General features: G+C 45.2%; 1 long non-coding RNA gene across 1 annotated transcript; it reads left to right on the forward strand.

Moving 5' to 3' along the window:
- Nucleotides 1–16,150: 16,150 nt before the first annotated feature.
- Nucleotides 16,151–17,696, forward strand: LOC309522176. Its single transcript, XR_014214948.1, has 2 exons — nt 16,151–16,258; nt 16,926–17,696. It is a non-coding gene; the product is annotated as an uncharacterized lncRNA (long non-coding RNA).
- The last annotated feature ends 4,378 nt before the right edge of the window (nt 17,697–22,074 follow it).

Consider the following 22,074-nt stretch of genomic DNA (forward strand, 5'->3'; position numbering starts at 1 on the left):
AGTGGAATGTGCAATCCTGTGGCCAACATGATGCTGTCTAGATGTTGTCCCCCTCCCCAACTCCTGCCTGTCCAAGCCAGAATAGCCAGTGACCAGGGTGGATGAGAATGGGAGGCTAGCAACATCTGAAGGGCTCTAGGTTCAGTGTTCTGGCTCTACAATAACCCCTGAACTAAGGATGAATTTTAAAAAAGCAATTCCCTCTAAGCTCCTTTCTTTTCCTTGCTCCTCTCTCTCACCACCCTCTTCTCTTCCGCCTTAAGCTGTGCACATGCTGTACCTAAAGCCAGTGGTAGAGGAAAGGAGGTGCGGGGGTGGGCGATGCGGCCCAGGTGTGATCACTGAGGAGGGTGAGAAAATGACAAAAATATGAGTTAAAAAAATATGGGGCTCACGGAACTTTTTAGTTCAGTCAACAAATGTAATGAAATGTGGCTGGCACTGGGTGCCATACTGCAGGGGCCGGCACTTACCACAGGGCCTGCAGCACACCTGAACCACACGTCTCTCCTGGGAGTGATGTGGTGGCTCGGGCGCCTGCAGGCTCCACATTGCCTGAAATGCCAGTGTGGGGCTTGCGTCTGCCCACTGTCTCTCCCTCAGCGGCCCTACAGCTGAGGGGGAGGCAGCGGAGAGGCTCCATGCAGCGCCCCCCGCCCCCATGGGTGGCTTGTCCCACCCCCAGCTGCAGGATGCATGCACCGCCCCGGGCACGCAAGCGGATAGCTACGCCACTGCCTAAAGCACATTCAAAGTGCATCTCCCCCCTCCAAGAGTTCTGGGCATTGTAGTTTGCCCTCCACAGACATCCAATTCCCAGAAACCCTCCACAAACTTCAGTGCCCTTAATTCTTTGAGCAACAAAATGACCTTTGAATGTGTTTCAGCTCATCCACACTTAGCCATTGCTCTGCATTTCAAGTAACAGGTTCAGGCTTTCCGTGTCAGGTGTGCATGTAGAAGCCAGGCCCTATGACCAACAGGACTTTGCAGGACTGGGGCCTTCCTAAGTTTGTTCTGAAGAGACAAGGTGTGGCCACACAGGTGAGGCCGATTGGTAACTCACGGCACCTGTGGCAAGAGCTGGGAAGGGATATAAGGTCAGCATTTCCCTTCAGCTCTTTGCTACAGCAACATGCTTCCTGCCTTGCTGTGTTTGGCTTCTTTCTTCCTGAACTTTGAACCTCGGCTTCTTGAGTCCTTGCTTCTTGATCCTCGGACCCCTGGCTTCGTGACTCCTTGCTTCTTGACCCTCGGACCCTTGACATCTTGACTCCTGGCTCTCTGACCCTCGGACTCTTGGCTTCCTGGCTTCTGGACCCCCGTTCCTGCTCCCACCCCGCCATCTTGGTCCCGGTCCTGACATCCCCAGCTGGGACTTCGATTGCCCATGAACCGGACTGTGACATTCTGTGCCTGAGTACTTCCTGCCCTCCTGTTGTCCACAAAAATGTATGCTTTACTGTTGAATCAGAGCAAATGACAATCTGCTGGGCCAGTGATAAATAGGTTTTTCTGGGAGAAGGAAATGCTGGGACATGGACTGGAAAAATGCAATAGGAACATGACCAACATATGTTGGAAGTGTAAAGTTAAAGAGGGTACATTTCATCATGTGGTGGACCTGTAAAATAGCTAAGGCCTTCTGGGAAATGATTTATAATGAACTGAAAAAAATGTTTTGAATAACTTTTGTTAAAAAAACCTGAGGCCTTTTTATTAGGTATAATAGGAAAAGAATTATTGAAGGATAAGAAAGTACTGTTTATGTATGCGATGGAAAGAAGAGCCCCATCGAAAGAAGAATGGATAATGGACGATGATGGACTATGCGGAGATGGCAAGACTGACCGGGAAGATCAGGCACCAAGATCAGGTAACAAATTTAATAGAGAATGACATAACTTTATAGAATATATACAGAACACTGTAAAAATCTAAAAACGTTAGCAGGATTGTCATAGCGCTTGTAATTTAAAATAACAAAGGATAAAAATGAAGTACAATAATTTTGATAAATGCTATTACATGCAGTTAAAAAAGGAAGATAAAATTTGGAAGCCAAAGGAGGAGTGGGGGGAAGTCCGGTGGTTCAGGGAGCCCCATAAACATATTGATATGGACTATGGTTTAATGTAAACATGTGTGTGTGTGTGTGTGTGTGTGTGTGTGTGTGTGTGTGTGTGACTGGAAAAATGCAGACTTCTGCCTAGAAAGCACAGTGTGGATAAGCCCTCAGAGTCAGACACACCTAAGGGTGGATCTACACACGGGGGGGGGGGGATATGATGCTATAAATGTCAGAAATTTAATCGTTATAACAAAAGAAAAAACTATGTAAAATTGCATGGAAAGGTTTTCTGCTCTACAGCGCCATCGGTGTAGCATATTTATAACACATTCAAAATGCTGTCTTTTTGACTAATATAGCTGAGTCCCAAGTCTCAATCTCTGCTTTCTGATTGTTCCCTGGAATTTAGTCACAGGGGAAGATCATAGAAACAAAAGGTGGGTGTGTACTGTTTGAGAGAGATGCAGTGTATTGTTATAGATTTTGCGGAGGGTAGGGGCTTGCTTCACTTTTACTTGTACAGGACAGGTGCATTTTCAAAGTTCATGTCAGCAGGAGGATCTGTGTTCAAAGAGCAAGGAGCCATGGGTGTCTTGTGTTCTCTATACAAGGTGGACTCATTTTTACTGTGTGACTAAATAGAAGAAAACAGTAAATGGAAATGCATTGGGATGTTCACCATGGTATTGTTAAAGCTTTGGGAGAGGTAGGTAAAGGTAAAGGGACCCCTGACCATTAGGTCCAGTCGTGACCGACTCTGGGGTTGCGACGCTCATCTCACTTTATTGGCCAAGGGAGCTGGCGTTTGTCCGCGAACAGCTTCCAGGTCATGTGGCCAGCATGACTAAGCCGCTTCTGGCGAACCAGAGCAGCGCACGGAAACGACGTTTAACTTCCCACCGGAATGGTACCTATTTATCTACTTGCACTTCATGCTTTTGAACTGCTAGGTTGGCAGGAGCTGGGACCGAACAAGGGGAGCTCACTCTGTCGCGGGGATTCGAACCTCTGACCCCCAGATGTCATTTCCCCCCAGATGTCATGTAAGCAAAGTGTCGTCACCTTCAACACTTCTTCCTCCCCTGAGAATGTCTGGATGGGTAGCAGAAATGAAAAACCAGCCGACGAGGCACAGTTGAGGAGAAAATATCCTGAGTATTGTTTATTTAACTGCAACATCCAATGGGAATAGCTTTTTCTTGTTCCGTACAGGCAACCCTCATTAACACTAACCAGAGTAATATGTATTCATCAGGAGCAGGAGCCTATCATTAAAACTCACCATGTAGCAACTGCTTTAAAAGGGAAAAATTTAATTAAATGCTTGGAGGTATTTTGGATTAGCAATCTAAGTTAAAATGCAATCACTAAATGATCTGATACTGTAAGATCAATTATTGATAGTGCAAAGATGACAGCATGAGGATGATAAAACCAAATTGAGGGCAAGTGCTGAGAAGCACCTCTCCCTCTGAGATGAATGGGAGGGTGGAACAGGGATGTGCCATTTAGAAGACTTGAGCTCTAGGAGTGCACAAAACTCACCAGCCAGGGTAGCAAAATAGCTACTCTCCAGCTATGCCTTAATACCAAAAAAACAAAAACAAACAAACCCTCCCTTTATCACTTCACCAATAGTGGCAATGTTATTTCTGGTGCATACATTTAGTTGTCACTTTTCTTAGCTTGGTTTATGCTTCCGTTGTCAGGGATATTTGGTCCATGAAGACCGTGAGCTGGTTACTCCAATACAGGCTCGTTCCGCAGCCTGTAATGCGAACTGCAGGATTGACCCTTCCATGAAGCAGAGTCAGGCAGCTGCCTCAGGCGGCAAATTCTGAGGAACTGGAAGTGGCTAGACACCTGTGCCGTGCGGTCTAGGATCGGACTCCATTTGGTTCAGGAGAAGGGAGGCAGCCCCCACCATTCCTCCTCAGTCCAGCCCCTGACAATAGGGTTGCCATATTTTAAAAGGTAAAAATCCAGACACAACAAGTTGTTGAGCTTTGTTTACACACTTTTTTTTTAGAAAACAAAACCTCAAAATGCAGTATATTTGCTTTAAAATCCCCCCCCATGGGCATGTAGGACCCCCAAAAGAGGACATGTCTGGGAATTCCCAGATGTATAAAAAGGCAAAAGAGCCCTGACAGTTAAGTCCAGTTGTGGACAACTCTGGGGTTGTGGCACTTATCTCGCTTTACTGGCTGAGGGAGCCAATGTTTGTCCGCAGACAGTTTTTCCAGGTCATGTGTCCAGCATGACTAAGCCGCTTCTGGCAAAACCAGAGCAGCGCATGGAAACGCTGTTTACCTTCCCGCCAGAGTGGCACCTATTTATCTACTTGCACTTTGACATGCTTTTGAACTGCTAGGTTGGCAGGAGCTGGGATCGAGCAACGGGAGCTCACCCCGTCGCAGGGATTTGAACCACCGACCTTCCGATCAACAAGCCCTAGGCTCAGTGGTTTAGACCACAAGCAACCCTAATTAAAAGGTGCAAGCAAAATGTTCAGCAGGGTCTGATGCACATTGTGATATAGATGAGGTGCTTCATTGGTACCCAGGTGTACTTTGCTGGGTTGGGGTGATTGTGGGATTTGCAATATTATTCAAGGCTGTGGTCAGCTGCCTCTGATGAACATATGGTGTTCCATATGCACACAGTCTTCCCTGTTCTCTTCAGTGAGTATGCAGATGTTTCATAGATGCAACAGGGAATACAGGTTCATTTCCACAACCCCACTCCAAATGGTTAGTTTTAATCTTTATTCTAGTTTACATGGAGACTGTACAGGGAGTGGTTCTGGGAATCCCACTCCCATCACATTATATCCAGGCTTTTAAAATAAGATCGGTGATGCTTTCACCATTAGACCAAATTAGATTGCTTTTAAATTCCACAGACCATTCCTTCCCCAACCTGCCAATATTCATTGTCGGATTCTTCTGAAGGCAGCTGGCGTGATCATCTTAGGGACCAGAATCTGGCCAGAATTGCTGGGATATATTTCCTAGCTAGTTTATAGGTGGCAAATCTTGCACTGATGGAAATGCAAAATATTTGGTGTGGGGTTTTCGTTTTCGTTTCAAAATGTGATTAAGCGCCCTTTTTGGGGGGTGCGTCAGCAAAGGGAAATAAGCACCACCGATCCCTTTCAATATATATTTTTTGTCAGTTAGCCATTGAATATAAGATCACATTACCATTTTCACTCAAATGGAAAGGTTTTCTTGCATTTCCTATGATCAGATCTATCACTTCTGTCTTAATGTCTTTTATTATAATTAATTGGTCAAATTGTGCCCCAAATATGCCACTTCTGGGTATGTTTTACTTCTGTCAGAACACTATCAGTTCCAGCTATTACTTCTGTTTGTACGTCCTTTGTATCAATTAGTTCTATTTATTCCTTATATCTGGATGCTCTACACTGGCCAAATTTTCTCCAAAATTATGCCGCCTTTGGCCACCAACTCGAAATAAAAAATTTAAAAAGTAGTCCAGTAGCACCTTAGAGACCAACTAAGTTTGTTCTAGGTATAAGCTTCTTTTATTTTGACTGCTTCAGACCAACACGGCTACCTACCTGAATTTGGGACCAACTGGTAGCAAGGAGGGCTAGGTATTCTGGCGCAAACCTCTCAGCATCTGACAAAATGTGCTAGAACTATACTGAACATGTTCAGGCACAATGGATGGGACCTTGTGCCATATGATCAGAACTCTCTCATATTTCCTATTTGCTCACTTGAAGGTCCTCAGCATGCTTACCACTGTTGAAGATAACATCTGCTCTATTGCCTGGGTTGGAGGCTGTCAACAATGAGAGGAGGAATGTGAAGGAAAAGGTGTAAGACCTAAACTGGCTAACCTGATCTCATTTTTTGACAGAATTACAAGCCTGGTAGATGAAGGGAAAGCAGTGGATGTAGCCTACCTTGATTTCAGCAAGGCATTTGACAAGGTGCCCCATGATATTCTTGTAAAGAAGCTGGTAAAATGCGGTCTTGACTATGCTACCATTCAGTGGATTTGTAACTGGCTGACTGACCGAACCCAAAGGGTGCTCATCAATGGTTCCTCTTCATCCTGGAGAAGAGTGACTAGTGGGGTGCCACAGGGTTCTGTCTTGGGCCCGGTCTTATTCAACATCTTTATCAACGACTTGGATAATGGACTCAAGGGCATCCTGATCAAATTTGCAGATGACACCAAACTGGGAGGGGTGGGTAACACCCCAGAGGACAGGATCACACTTCAAAACGATCTTGACAGATTACAGAACTGGGCAAAAACAAACAAGATGAATTTTAACAGGGAGAAATGTAAAGTATTGCACTTGGGCAAAAAAAATGAGAGGCACAAATACAAGATGGGTGACACTTGGCTTGAGAGCAGTACATGTAAAAAGGATCTAGGAGTCTTGGTTGACCACAAACTTGACATGAGCCAACAGTGTGACACGGCAGCTAAAAAAGCCAATGCAATTCGGGGCTGCATCAATAGGAGTATAGCATCTAGATCAAGGGAAGTAATAGTGCCACTGTATTCTGCTCTGGTCAGACCTCACCTGGAGTACTGTGTCCAGTTCTGGGCACCACAGTTCAAGAAGGACACTGACAAACTGGAACGTGTCCAGAGGAGGGCAACCAAAATGGTCAAAGGCCTGGAAACGATGCCTTATGAGGAACGGCTAAGGGAGCTGGGCATGTTTAGCCTGGAGAAGAGGAGGTTAAGGGGTGATATGATAGCCATGTTCAAATATATAAAAGGATGTCACATAGAGGAGGGAGAAAGGTTGTTTTCTGCTGCTCCAGAGAAGCGGACACAGAGCAATGGATCCAAACTACAAGAAAGAAGATTCCACCTAACCATTAGGAAGAACTTCCTGACAGTAAGAGCTGTTCGACAGTGGAATTTGCTGCCAAGGAGTGTGGTGGAGTCTCCTACTTTGGAGGTCTTTAAGCAGAGGCTTGACAACCATATGTCAGGAGTGCTCTGATGGTGTTTCCTGCTTGGCAGGGGGTTGGACTCGATGGCCCTTGTGGTCTATTCCAACTCTATGATTCTATGATTCTATGATATCTGATAAGGTATAATCAAGGATTAATGTGCAGATAAAATATGGATTACATCAGCATTCCCAGAGATGATTGCTTACTTAAAATCTTAAAGGTCAGGTAAGAACTGCAGGCTAACGCCCCCCCTTAGAGGTTTTTGGTTAGCTTGTTTCTTAATAAAACACATCTCTGAGCTCATAGAACATGGAGAGAGACAATGCTCCAGTGTTTAACTCCTTGGTGCCAATGGAGGAAGCACATGGCACCATGACTTCACAATGGAGACCAGTTCCTTGTGTCATACAGACTGTGAAGCTGTACTCACGGTGCTAAGTATAATTGGTTTCATTGACATAGAAATGGAAAATGTGTGTGTATTAATGAAGGTTTAAAATAGAAAATGGCTAAATATGTATTGCTAACATTTAGGTTTCCCCACAGTGGTTTTCTAAGTGGACTCTGAGCTCTTGCTGAGTTGAAAATTAACTAACAATTGTTTTCTACTAGCTAACATGTGAGCGTTGTAACCTTAGATCAGGTGACAAAGGTACTGAGTTGCAAATTTGCCATATTGAAAGGGAAAGCTGTCCAAGAAGCTGCATAGCCTCGGGGAGACTAAGGCAGCCTGGATTAGGGGACGGTAAAGGTAAAGGGACCCCTGACCATTAGGTCCAGTCGTGGCTGACTCTGGGGTTGTGGCGCTCATCTCGCTTTATTGGCCAAGGGAGCCAGCGTACAGCTTAAGGGTCTAGCAAACCAGAGCAGCGCATGGAAATGCCGTTTACCTTCCCGCCGGAGCGGTACCTATTTATCTACTTGCACGTTGACGTGCTTTCAAACTGCACTTTGACATGCTTTTGAACTGCTAGGTTGGCAGGAGCAGGGACCGAGCAACGGGAGCTCACCCCGTCGTGGGGATTCGAACTGCTGACCTTTTGATCGGCAAGTCCTAGGCTCTAACCCACAGTGCCACCCACGGTGTTTTTTTTTTTTGGGGGGGGGGGAGTTATCTTTTATTTCTAAGATGCTGCACCTGTGCTGGACAGCACAAGACATTGTATGGATATTTTGGATGCGTCTTTGATACTTATGTTCTGTTTTTGAAGGGTTCTGTAGGTAACAGTTTGAATAATACTTTTATGGATCCAGACAATGATTTTTTACGCTCCCAGTCACTTCAACCTGCACAATGTTAATATCTGCAATACATGCAAGGGTGGAAAAAGGATTTTGCAAACAAAACAAAACAGTTGTGGGTGAGGTGAAGCATCTTTTTTGCATGTAGAAGGTTGAATTTTTGGCATCTCCAGGACTGGGATTGCCCTCTGACACTAGGCAGACACTAGTCAGTGTAGATAATGTTATAGAAAAAACCTGCTCCTTTTCCCTTATTGGGTATCCAAGAGCCCATATAGAGTCCTTAAGTGGGTTGCCTATTGGTAGAAGAAAATAACATAGGTCAGCCAGAGAATATTGAGAAGCAAAGCATCTGGTAAGCCTGATCTTTATTAAACTGTTGCAACAGGGTCCTCACTCACCATATGCAGGAGGGAGGAGGAACCTAGAGCAATGGTGCGCAAGCCCCTATATTGTTGTTGTTTAGTCGTTTAGTCGTGTCTGACTCTTCCTGACCCCATGAACCAGAGCACTCCAGGCACTCCTGTCTTCAGCCCCTATATAGACTTTTGAAATTGCCCACCCCGTAGCCCAAGACCCCCCCAAAACATCATATATACATCGCAGAAGGGGGCAGCCTACATCACAGGAGGTGGTCTGCAGCCAAAATCCCGTTTGCCAGGATATCTGTTAATGGTCACTGATTACCTGGGCAGCTTGGCCATTCTTTTGTGATGGTAAATACTTGAGTTCCTGATTCCAGGTCACAAGCTCAGCCTATTCATACACAAATACGCTCTTAAGACAGGTAAGCAAAAGACAATGGAGAGGCTTTCCCATTTCCTTCCTCCTTGCAGAGAAATATTTGAGGTCAATTTGGGGGAGTCAAAATGGTTTGGGAGAGTCAACATGGCTTCAGGGTTGCTCTCCTGTAAGTTTTCAGACACGTGGTTTACAGTGGTGCCTCGCAAGACGAAATTAATTCGTTCCGCAAGTCTCTTCGTCTTGCGAGTTTTTCGTCTTGCGATGCACGGTTTCCCATAGGAATGCATTGAAAATCAATTAATGCGTTCCTAGGGAAACCGCCTTCAGACCAGGTCCGGGGACAGTCTGTCCCCGGACCTCTTCTGAAGGCTGGGGGGGGGACAAGGGCTTTTCTTCCCACCCCCAGCATTTTAAAAAACCCCGGGACAGCGGAGGACTTCTCCGCTGTCCGGGGCGATTTAAAAGCCCCTGGGAAGGCAGGCAGGGGTGGACAAAGGCTTTCGCCCCCCCGCCTGCCTTCAGAAGGTGTTGCCGCCCCGCCGCCCGGCTTCGGAGCAGCGTTCCGAAGCCCGGCGGCGGCGGGAGGAGGCGTTCCCGCCCCACTGCCGGGATTCGGAGGAGGTCTGAGGACAGTGGGGAAGACGCGCTGCGCTTCCCCGCTGTCCCGGATATTTCCCTATGGGCTGTCGTCTTGCGAAGCAAGCCCATAGGGAAATTCGTCTTGCGAAGCGCCTCCAAAACGGAAAACCCTTTCGTCTAGCGGGTTTTCCGTCTTGCGAGGCGTTCGTCTTGCGAGGTACCACTGTATATACTTATGTTTGTGTTTGCCTTGTACATTTATGAACGTTTATTTTATATTTGGGACCTTAGAATTCTTATAACAATAACATGGAGCCAGATGAACTGGTTCATTATGGTCTGGCTCATTATAAGGCAGCTTCCTATGTTCCTGCATTGCCTTATATTTTGCCTGGGGGTGGCAAAAGTGTCACGTTGAAGATTCATCTCTCCCTCTCTCCCTCCCTCCCTCCCTCCCTCCCTCCCTCTTTCTCTTTCCTGGACTTCAGATACATCAGTACAATTGAAAATAGTTTCTTTTGAACTGAAAGGGTCTGACATACATGCCGTTTCATTTGAAAACCGGACGATAGCAATATGGGGGGTGCGAAATCAATATTTCACTGAGACGGAGGGAACCAAATGGAATAGAGCCCAGCTTGCCAAATGCCAAATGCCACGTACAGTGGGGTGGAAGGGCAAGAGAAGAGCCCTGTGTTGCAATTCGCACCCGCTCCCCCTCCCCTTGTTGTTTGCATCTATTTATTTATTTATTTTAAGGGGAGGAACGCTTTGCAGAAGTCGAGTCCATTACCGAAATGAATGGATTCAATATCTGTGCAATGATGTGTTAAAAAATGAAAGAAACATCATTAAATGTCAGAGATGTTATTAACACATTTTCCTCCTTCTTACCCGAATGAAACAGGTATTATCTCACCAGGTAGCACGCAACCCGCTTGCTATTTGAGAGGAGCGTGACTTGGTGGTTGGGCTGTCCCCAGGAGGCAGGAGACAATGCCTGTAATAGTTATGCCCGCATGCTTCTCCAGGCTCTGTCTTCCTGTGTGCGCTCATACATACTCAACCATTGCTACACAAAAATGGCAAAAAATATATACTTGTTATGCAGAAAACCCGCTGGTTGTCTATTTAAACCTGCATTAGGAAGCCATGATTTTTGTGCAAATGCAGGCCATAAATTTCCCCCCATTCTATCCCCCCTACCCTTCTGCCAGTGAATAATGGAGTGAATCTGAGGATCAGCTACTGGAGAAAGAGCTTTTGTTAGTTACTAGCAAGCACAAAGCTTTTTGCTACTTTCCAGGAGTGAGTTATACTTGGCCAGCTGCCTGGGCCTGGGTGGAAAGAAACTGGTCTTTCCCAGTTGCTTGGCAGAAAAAATGATAAGGGGCCTAAGTTGAACCACACCATGTCGTGGAAATGCGGAAGACAATTGTATTTTGAGGAGTTAGGTGGCATGTCCCTTTCCCTTTAACATCCCCAGTTTGAGGTCTGCTGGATTCTTGTGTTTCACACACCTGTCGGGAGTTTCTTGGGTTCTTCTGTCTTGCAAGTGCTGGCTGGATGCCCGGCTGCAGGTAGTGGGAGACTCTCAGCCACTCTGTATTAGTTCCATCTCAGGGCCCTGGGCTAATCATGAGCAATGCCAGGTGCACTTGATTACATCAAGGCAGGCTATAAAAGCCATAGGTGTGTGTGGGGGGGGGGGGCTGAAGAGCTTCTACCCAGATCAAAGCACCTGATACTGGGAGACCGACGGTTGGGGTCTTTCTCCTGCTGCTCTACCTGGGGCTCCGGGCAGCTGAAGGGGAGATTGGGTAGCCCCTGTCGGGTGTGTTTTATTTAATGCTTTGCATGCCTGCTGTTTATTTGTTATTAAAACCGTTTTGGTTCCCCTTCCACCTCCTCATTCCTTTTGTCCTGATATCCTTGGAAAGAACTGCTGTACAGTGTTACCTCAGGCTAAGTACTTAATTCGTTCCGGAGGTCCGTTCTTAACCTGAAACTGTTCTTAACCTGAAGCACCACTTTAGCTAATGGGGCCTCCTGCTGTTGCTGCACCGTCGGAGCACGATTTCTGTTCTCATCCTGAAGCAAAGTGCTTAACCTGCAGCACTATTTCTGGGTTAACAGAGTCTGTAACCTGAAGAGTATGTAACCTGAAGCGTATGTAACCTGAGGTACCACTGTATTTGGCAGCACACACCATGCCCTCACCCAAACAGTACACCTTAAGCACATGTAAAACAAATGGCTCCCCCCCTCAAAGAACCCTGGGAACTATAGTTTAAGGGTGCTAGGAAGTATAGCTCCATGAAGGGTAAACTGCAGTTCCTGGGATTCTTGGGGGGAAAGCATGAGCTTCCAGTGTGAGCAATGCCTCAGTGCCTTCCGCATGCACTTTGCCAGGAAGATTTTGGGCATCACATGGCAGGACGGAGGCTCAAACACAGATGGACTCTCCCAAGCCCACATTTCCCAGCATGTTTGCGCTCCTGTCTCAGCAAGGTCTCCCCTGGTTTGGTCATGTTGACAGAATGGAAGGTGCCATTACCCTATGGGGAGCTGGCTTCAGGCACTAGGCCCATAGGAGGAGGAGGAGGAGGAGGAGGAGGAGGAGGAGGAGGAGGAGGAGAAGTTTGGATTTGATATCCCGCTTTATCACTACCCGAAGGAGTCTCAAAGCGGCTAACAATCTCCTTTCCCTTCCTCCCCCACAACAAACACTCTGTGAGGTGAGTGGGGCTGAGAGACTTCAGAGAAGTGTGACTGGCCCAAGGTCGCCCAGCAGCTGCATGTGGAGGAGCGGGGACGCAAACCCGGTTCACCAGATTGCGAGTCTATCGCTCTTAACCACTACACCACACTGGCTCTCATTGACAAAGATGTCTGCAAGCATGACATGAAGGCTGGCAACATCAACTCAGTTGACCTTGGCCCAGTAGACCTGAAGGAGCGTCTCCACCCCCATCATTCAGCTCAGACACTAAGGTCCAACTCCAAGGGACTTCTGGCGGTTCTCTCACTGCAAGAAGTGAGGTTACAGGGAACCAGGCAGAGGGCCTTCTCGGTGGCAGCGCCCATCCTGTGGAACGCCCTCCCATCAGATGTCAAGGAAATAAACAACTATCTTACTTTTAGAAGACATCTGAAGGCAGCCCTGTTTAGGGAAGTTTTTAATGTTTGATGTTTTATTGTGTTTTTAATATTCTGTAGAGTGGCTGGAGAAACCCAGCCAGATGGGCGGGGTATAAGTAATAAATTATTATTATTATTATTATTATTATTATTATTATTAACCCCACCGTGTGGGAATCCCTTGCCTGAACCCTGAACACAGTGCCTGGATACAGACAATCAGTTTGTGTATCCACAGCAGTGACCAGAGGACGAGGAGCACAGAGAGAAGAAACAGCATGATGCATCTGTAACAGCGAAACTGGATGCCTTTATCTGCCCTAGCTGCAACAAAACATGTCTCTCCTGTATCGGTATTTCCCGCCACAGCAGGCGCTGTAACCTTCCAACAGTTTGACTTCACCTTTAAAGGAGCATTCCTCCATTGTCTCCCGAGACACAGAGAAGCCAACAAAATCTATAGCGTGGATGTATCTTGCATCACTTCCTTGATTTTGAAGTGGGATAACAAATCGGTTCTAAACCAATTATTCATGGACAGAGATCACATGTACCAGGGGAATTGTACTATGCCCATGGATTTCCCCCCCCCACCTGGAACTTATGGGAACTCAGTTCTGATACCTCTCAGGTGGGTGCCGTTGCCAGTGTGGTGTAGTGGTTAAGAGCAGTAGACTTGTAATCTGGTGAACTGGGTTTGATTCCCTGCTCCTCCACATGCAGCTGCTGGGTGACCTTGGGCCAGTCACACTTCTCTGAAGTCTCTCAGCCCCACTCACCTCACAGAGTGTTTGTTGTGGGGGAGGAAGGGAAAGGAGAATGTTAGCCGCTTTGAGACTCCTCCTGGTAGTGATAAAGCGGGATATCAAAAACAAATTCTTCTTCTTCTTCTTATAAGAGAACAAGGGAGGTGCTCATGGTGAGTTCTGGCACCTCTTTTTATAGAAAAATAGCACTGCATGCATTTCTACACCCCTGCTCACATGCTCCAGATTTGGCAGGTTTCCAGTCCTGTTCTGCACCAGGTAATGTGACAGGCTGCCCTTCTGTGTGTGAAATGGCTCTGAGAATGAACAGCGGTGAAAGAAAACAAAGCTTTGTTAGGCAGCAAAGAAAATATGTTCTATAACAGTGTATGCAGGAGTTCCTTCTGTTTAGGGTGCCCTTGTCCACATCTACTCAAAGAGTGAAAACACTCTGCTCTTCTATTGGTAGCTGGTGCCTTTTCGAAGGCAAGCCTTTGAGGCAATCCTGAGTTAACCTCAGGGTGTGTGGCTTTATTAATTGTTCTGTGGTCCTTCCCCAGTGCTAGCACATTCTTGCTTTCTGGAGGGGCTATATCGGAATTAAAGCTGGACCAGAGGAAAAACAACAAGCCAGAACATTTGTGATAGAAAAGCTATAGGATTTGAGTAGGCAGTTGCGGGATGTGCACTAATTGGAAACAAAGCCCAAAACTTTTGGAGGCACAAACTGTTTTGAAAGGGGATTGGGTATGTCATGACAGTATCATGAGCAGAAGTAATCATGAATGCACCATAAAAAGTGTTGGGGTTTCATTCCTCTCCGTTGCAGGATGTGTGATTGTTTTCATCACATGTCTGTGTTGACATTCCATACTGTTGGAGTCATGAGAAAGGAAGTTCAGTTACACTAGGGGTCAGCAAACTTTTTCAGCAGGGGTCCGGTCCACTGTCCCTCAGACCTTGCGGGGGGGCGGCGGACTATATTGTGTGTGGGCGGGGAAATGAACGAATTCCTATGCCCCACAAATAACCCAGAGATGCTTTTTAAATAAATGCACACATTATACTCATGTAAAAACATGCTGATTCCTGGACCGTCCGCGGGCCAGATTTTGAAGGCGATTGGGCCGGCCCCGGCCCCTGGGCCTTAGTTTGCCTACCCATGAGCTACATTGTTCCATTATGTTGTACTATTGCTTTTCTGCTCTCTCGGAGATGAAGAAGGAGAGAGGAGCCATGTTTTCTTTTGTTCTGTTTTGTATATAATAAAGTAGCTTAGAAACCCACACCTCCAATGCCTAGCTTCTGCTTGGACTCTGCTTTTGTATTGCGGGCATACATCTTTGGATATATGTCTCAGGAGTCCTATGTGACATGTGATCATGGCTCCTTCAAGAGCTTTCTTCCAGCTTCAGCTGCAGGCAGGTGAGCTATTTTGCCTGTAATAATTACTAATGAGTAAAATTGGGGGAGGGAGGGAAGGAGGAGCCAAAGTTTGAGTTGTCACACTTGAACAGGAAAACATTCCCTACAATCATCTCCCACAGAGATGCTACAGCTGTCACTTTCTGTTTGATGTTTAGAGCTACCATCTCTGTATTTCAAGATGGTCATTAGAAGAAATATTTTTAAAGGATTGGTGTGTGAGTTTTCTTTTTTCTTCTCCCCTTGCCATCCCCTCTTTCTTTTGTGTCATGTATTTTAGATGGCATGCCTATGGGCAAGGACTGTCTTGTCTTTATTGATCATACCTAAGCAACTGTGGAAGCCCTTTCGGCTTAAGAGCAGGGTAAAAATACTTTCCATAAATAAATGAATGTGGAATATTTCACATAGTTATGGGAGACATAAATCCATTTATTGCAGCTGGAATATATTTTCCCCTTCTGGCAGCAGAGATAAATTGCCGCTAATGTGATACAAGACTGGTTTGATTATTTCATTGGATCAAATATATCATGCTGTTGCAAAATCTCTCCACTTTCAAGTTGAAATTAAATAATTTTAACCATGACCATAAGACATTATCATTTGCATATACTTTATCTCCAAGGAGACGTTTGATGTTACGTAATGCATAAGTATTTAATTGTTCTTCACATCACTTAAATATCAAATTATGTCCAAAATGGGGAGGATTCTCCAGGAAGATTGCAATGCTCTGACAAGGGCAGGAATTAACAAGAAGTGAAAAACATTCAGAGGACTAGTTTGTTTCTTCTTGGACTTTGGGTTGGGTGAAGAAAGCAAGAGTGTGTACTGTACATGTTTGATTAGTTTTGAAGAATGATACAGTCCAAGAACACTTTAGAAAATCATAGTTGGAATGTTGATATGTCAATGACTGTTGAGGAAAAACTTTGTCAGGAACTCAAATTGAGAACATATAGATCTCATGGGATGATCTCAAGCATGGTGGGTTGGAAGTGCTTATCTAGGTCAGAGATGGGGAGCCTGTGGCTGTCAAGAAGTCGCTAGACTACAATTCTCAGTGTCCCTGACCAATTGGTGAGATTGTACAGTGCCTTCAATGCTCTTTAACTTCTCTTCAAGAAAAAAATCCGACATGGGCAATACCTGGAGTCAACTTTTTAAAAGAATTTCCTTACATTTTCTTCCTGAATGAAAATCCCTTCCCCTTCTCTCCTCCTCAGCCCAAAGCAACAGTTAAGTTTCTGTTTTCTTTCCAAACAGTTGGAAAGAATGAATTGCAGCACAGTCCTAACCAGACCTACTCAGAAGTAAGTCCTGCTGAATTCAGTGGGGCTTAGACCTAAGTAAGTTAAAATCTTTAAGCTTGCTTCTTCCCCGGTTTCATTCTGTTCTTCCTTGATGGCTGCAACTTGAAAATCAGGAAACTGAAGACAATCTGTTCCCGGTTGGTTCAATCCTTTTTGGCCATTTTCCCAGTGATGCGATTGCCTCCACTATTAGTGGTGGATGTTTACGTGAGCTAATGCCTTGTGATGTGCAAACACCAAGGAAATATTATCTGATGCCTCTGTGCTGGGAAGAGTTAAATCTTTTTTGACAATTCAATAGTTCCCTTTGGGTCTTCACAAATGGCACCTGTTGTTGAAGTCAATAGAGCTTACAATTTAATTTCATCTGCCTGCAAACAATCTCTCTCATTAGGGGGTGAAATGATGATAGAATTCACTGAGGCATGCAGTTTCGCCTTCTTGAGGGCACTACGTAAGTACAGTCATCATTTTCAACAAAGGGAGGCACAATTATCCTGGAAACCGATTGTAAGGAAGACAAAATCTGCGGGGGGAAAAAAGAGAAGGACCATAAAAAGTCGGGCTCTGCAATTTTGCTACATTTGTTGCTCAATGCCAATTTGCAGTGTAATTATTGTGTTTAACAGGATCTGGAAATGTAGCAGTCTAAATGACAGGTAAATGGCTTCTTCTTTCTTTCTCCCTTTTATCTTAACATTAGTGCTGAACTCGACGGCTCGGGCAGTACATATTCATGTGAGGTTTTCGCCAGGATGAAGTCAGTCTTTTCTTCTGGGCTCCTCATTTCGCGTATTGCGTCTTCAGTGTTTTCTAAAGGAGGAGAAAAAAACAGACACCTCCCAAAAAAAGAAAGGAGAGATATTTGGCAGGCCAGTCCTCAAAGTTCTTGAAATCAAGGAAGTGTTTGTCAGAACCACATACTTGGAACACTGCAGTTACGTTTTTTAGCCTGGCTTTGGGAAAAGGCAAACTTTTTGTAGCTGAATTGGGGGTTATATTGGAACTGCACTAATTTCCAGTACAAGTTGATGGGCTCTGTCAAATCTCTGACTGTCAGGGTCTTATGTGATGCTGCTACCAGAGACCTTGACTTATGTCTGCCTTCCTGCACCTGTTATGCCTTTTTTGACCAGCCTGGTGACCTGATAAGTCAGTGACGGCTTTAGTAGGTCCAGAAAGGAAATGGAAAATGGATTTACTGCCTTGGTTTCTACAATAGCGACTAGTTATCTTCCAACGGCTGTGCAATTCTGCTTCCCAAAAACTGTCTTCGTCGTGAATACTGCAGTTCAAACTGTTTCTTCCGTGGGATCCCTTTGATGCAGGACGTCAACATTGCTTGGGTTCACGACATGTTCATCGATATTTCCCAGTTTTCCATCATGTGTGTGTCTTGAAAATGAAGTCCACATCACAGTTCACTACGGCCTATAACCTGCTGAATTACAGGACTTGCCTCATTCCCTTATAAGCACATTGATTCCATTTAATTAGTATAAACAGCGGGCAAACTCTGAAGAAACTTGAAGACGACAGCTGAACTGAGACAAAAAAATCAATGCCTGTAGGATCCTGTTCTGAAACATATTCTCTTTACCAGGTCCGGATTTAGGTTTGATTAGGCCCTAAGCTACTGAAGGTAATGGGGCCCTTTATATGTCCAGCTGTCCTTTGTCAACAACAAATTGTAACTGTTTTCTTGTATTGAATAATAATAATAATAATAATAATAATAATAATAATAATAATAATAATAATAATAATATATAAATAATTTCCCTAGCCATTCTGGGAGGCTTCCAACAAAGATTAAAAATACATTAAAATGTCACACGTTAAAAACTTCCCTGAACAGGGCTGCCTTCAGATGTCTTCTAAATGTCTGGTAGTTGTTTATCTCTTTGACATCTGGTGGGAGGGCGTTCCACAGGGCAGGTGTCACTACCAAGAAGGCCCTCTGCCTGGCCCCTGTAACTTGGCTTCTCGCAGTGAGGGAACGATGGGGGTGGAGATGTTCCTTCAGGTCTACTGGGCCGAGGCTGTTTAGGGCCTTAAAGGTCAGCGCCAACACTTTGAATTGTGCTCAGAAACGCACTGGGTGCCAACGTAGGTCTTTCAGGACAGGTGTTACATGGTCTCGGCGGCCACTCCTAGTCACCAGTCTAGTTGCCACATTCTGGATTAGTTGTAGTTTCTGGGTCACCTTCAAAGGTAGCCCCGCGTAGAGGGCATTGCAGTAGTCCAAGGGTCGTAGCTCATTGATAGACCATCTGCTTTGCATTCAGAAGGCCCTTGGTCCAATTCCCAGCATCTCCAAGAAGGGCTGGGAGAGACCTCAGTCTGAAACCCCTGAGAGCCACTGCCAGCTAGTGTAGACACTCTCTCTACTGTGTCTTCAGAACAGCAATGAAGGAACCAGATTGAGAAGAGGTGGACTTGCGCATACTATGGATTCTGTGACTATTTAAGCTGAGGCTAGCTGCTTTTTTAAAAAACAGAGGGAAACAAAGCTTAAAGTTGGACTGCTGGACTGTAACTCTCTTCATCCCTGACCATTACCATGCTGGCAGCAGCTGAAGGGAGTTGAAGTCCCAGAACATCTGGAGGACCACGGTTTAGTCTCCCTGATATGTGTGAATAAGAACTTATTTACACAGTTACAAGAGATGGCAACTCCTAAACTTGCTCTGTTGTCCGATTTGTTCAGATCAAGCTGCCAGCTATAGATATTTGCAGTCAAATCCTATGCCTTGTTATTGACTGGTCTTTATTGACTTGTTTTTTATGTACTGTATATACTCGTGTATAAGCAGACTTTTTCAGCACATTTTTTAATGCTGAAAAAGCCCCCCTCGACTTATACTTGAGTGAGGGTCCCACTCAAGTTCATTTCCAGCAGCTCCTCGTCGGAGCAAGCTGTTTGCTGCTGCCGCTCATGTCGCTGCCGCTCTGCCAAGCGCAGCTCCTGTGCCTGCCCTTGCGAGCAGCAGAAGCTGGCGGTGGCAGAGGAACGAGCAGCCCGAAAGCAGCCCCTTTGGGCTGCTTGTTCTTCCTCCGCTGCTGCCGCTACCAGCCGCTGCCTCTCGGCAGCACCCTAGGTAGGCAGGGGGATGGGAGGGGATGGGGGGGAGAGAGAAGCCCCCTCTGCCGTGTGCGCATGCGCATGCACATACACTCTGGCCCACCAGGAGGTTTGTGGTGTGGTGAACCGGCTTATACTCGAGTCAATAAGATTTCCCAGTTTTTTGGGGCAAAATTAGGTCCCTCGGCTTATATCCGGGTTGGCTTATACTCGAGTATATACAGTACATACATTTTGGTTGATTATTAGTTACTTGCAGGGTGCTTTTTTCCTAGAAACTCACCATATAGTTGTTACGGTAAGTGCCACACTTTTTCACAACAGAAAGAGGTGCCGGTACTACATAGCATGTTTTGGAGATTGTGAGTTTTGATTAGTTTTGTGTAGTTTGAATGTGTAGGAAAACGACTTTGGCAACTGTGTGCATGCTGCAATATTTTTGTGAGATTTTTATGATTCTATACTCTAATTAGGTTGCATTTTTATGTATCTTGATGTTTTTTGATGCTTTGCATATGACTTGTTCTTGTGGCTCAGAACTAGTTATTTTACTGCTGTATATCTGTGCAGATATTTATGCAATTAGTTTCCAACAAACTGGAATTATTATTATAACTATCATTAGTAGTAAGTGTGCTCTTATAGCTTACTGCAGTTCGTACTATCAACAGCTCTTGTACAAAACAGGATTACACATTTCTTGCTAAAGCAAACGACCATCCTAGCCCGCCATTATGCAAACAGATATGGATCCTTCTGGCTATATGGAACGAAGCTTGCCCGCTAAGCAGATGTTAGGAGCATCTCCCTGCTAAGATTCCTCAGGGTTCAGGATGTGTCTTCCTTACAAGACAAAAAAAAAAAAAGGAACTTGGCTAAGTTGAAGGACAACCCTGCCTCTAGGAGCATTAAGCTCAATCAGGAACTAACAAAGTGGCGATTCCAGCTAGATCTCCCGCTTGACAAAGGTAATTTTAAAGTGGTTTTTCTTTTCGTAGTAGGGTGTATAAAGAAAGGAAGCGACTCAATGGATTCTTAATCAGACCATTTGGCCAGGTCTGGAAAAGATGTTTCTGCTCAATAGCCGGTTGTTTAGGTCAATTTAGCAGCAGTGGGTCAACACAACACTGAGTGGACATTGATCATTCGTAGTTTCAGGAAGGAGTACACTGGCATGTTGTTTATTTACCTGGGGGGAAAGCAAAGCATTGATCCTGGAGGTTACGTGTCAAAAGAAGAATAAATCTGCATCTTTGGTGACAAGTAGAATGTGTTTACTGCCTTCCTCCCTGTAAAATGACTGTTTCTGTGAGATGTTTTGGGCTTCTGAGCAATCACTGGGATATGAATGGAGAATGTGACACCTCTAGTGCTGTGTGTGTGTGTGTGTGTGTGTGCGCGCGCGCAGGTGGTGTGTGTGCTTTGTGAAACAGTAGTAATCCTGTGTGATAGTCCCTAAATAACTGGCACCATTGCTTTCATGCTGTTTTGTGCTCAGTATGAACAATTAAAAGGCTAGACTTGTTGGTGTGGTGTTGTGGTCTAAACCACTGGGCCTCTTGGACTTGCCATTCAGAAGGTCAGTGGTTTGAATCCCTGCGACGGGGTGAGCTCCCTTTGCTCTGTCCCAGCTCCTGCCAACCTAGCAGTTTGAAAGCACACCAGTGCAAGTAGATAAATAGGTACTGCTGTGGCGGGAAGGTAAACGGCGTTTCCGTGTGCTCTGGTTTCTGTCACAGTGTTCCATTGTGCTAGAAGCAGTTTAGCCATGCTGGCCACATGATCTGGAAACTGTCTGTGGACAAACGAGATGAGTGCCGCACCCCATAGTTGCCTTTGACTGGACTTAACCGTCCAGGGGTCCTTTACCTTTTTACCTTTTATATTTACTCATAAAGTTCATAAACTCATAAAAAAGAGTTGAGTGGAGCTTACTCCAGCATAAGTGTGCATATGGTTACCCCCTTGCCATTTATGTGTTTTCTTTCTGAGACATACGAGTTTTCATATACTGACATTTTATTTAACCTCCAACACACCAGCAACTACATTTACACCAGCATTGTCCTTTCCAGGGATGGTGGGACTGGCGAAGAATATTGAATTATTATTATTTTCTCCCGGGCCATTAGATTAGTTCTTGTCTTTCTTTATTCTTTCTGCTCCCTCCTCTTTAAGTCTCTACTGAATTCTGGGTTAATGCTAGGGAAAATTCCAAGGCTGTCCTGAGGGATGGGATGGTAGATAAGTCAAACAATACAAATGGAGTTTTGATTTATTCATTCTGTTTTCATTTCTAGCTTTGTTGAAGAGCCTGTGTGAAGAGAGCCAGGGTGGCATAGTGGTTAGAGTGTCAGATTAGGACCTGGGAGAGCTGGGTTCAAATCCTCACTCAGCCATGGGTCTCAGTGGGTAACCTTGGGCCAGTCACCACCTCTCAGTCTAACCTACCTCAGAGGGGCAAAGACATGTGTTCCACCTTGGAGGAAATGCAGGATGGGAATGTGTTAAATATATCCATATATAACTGTCACGCCCTGTTTTTATCTACCAGATTAGTGAGCAAAAGTGTCTCAATGAGGCTGTGGGTACATTCTATCATATGTGGCGGACCTGTAAAATGGCAAAAGAGTATTGGGAAATAATTCATAATGAATTGAAAAAAATGTTTAAAAGTACCTCCCCCCCCAAAAAAAACCACCCCAGAGTCCTTTTGGTTGGGGATAATTCAGATGGAAATTACCCAGTGTCAAAAAAAGGTTATTTA

The sequence above is a fragment of the Podarcis vaucheri genome, assembly GCF_965113315.1.
Source record: "Podarcis vaucheri genome assembly, chromosome: 17".
Classification (NCBI taxonomy): Eukaryota; Metazoa; Chordata; class Lepidosauria; order Squamata; family Lacertidae; genus Podarcis; species Podarcis vaucheri.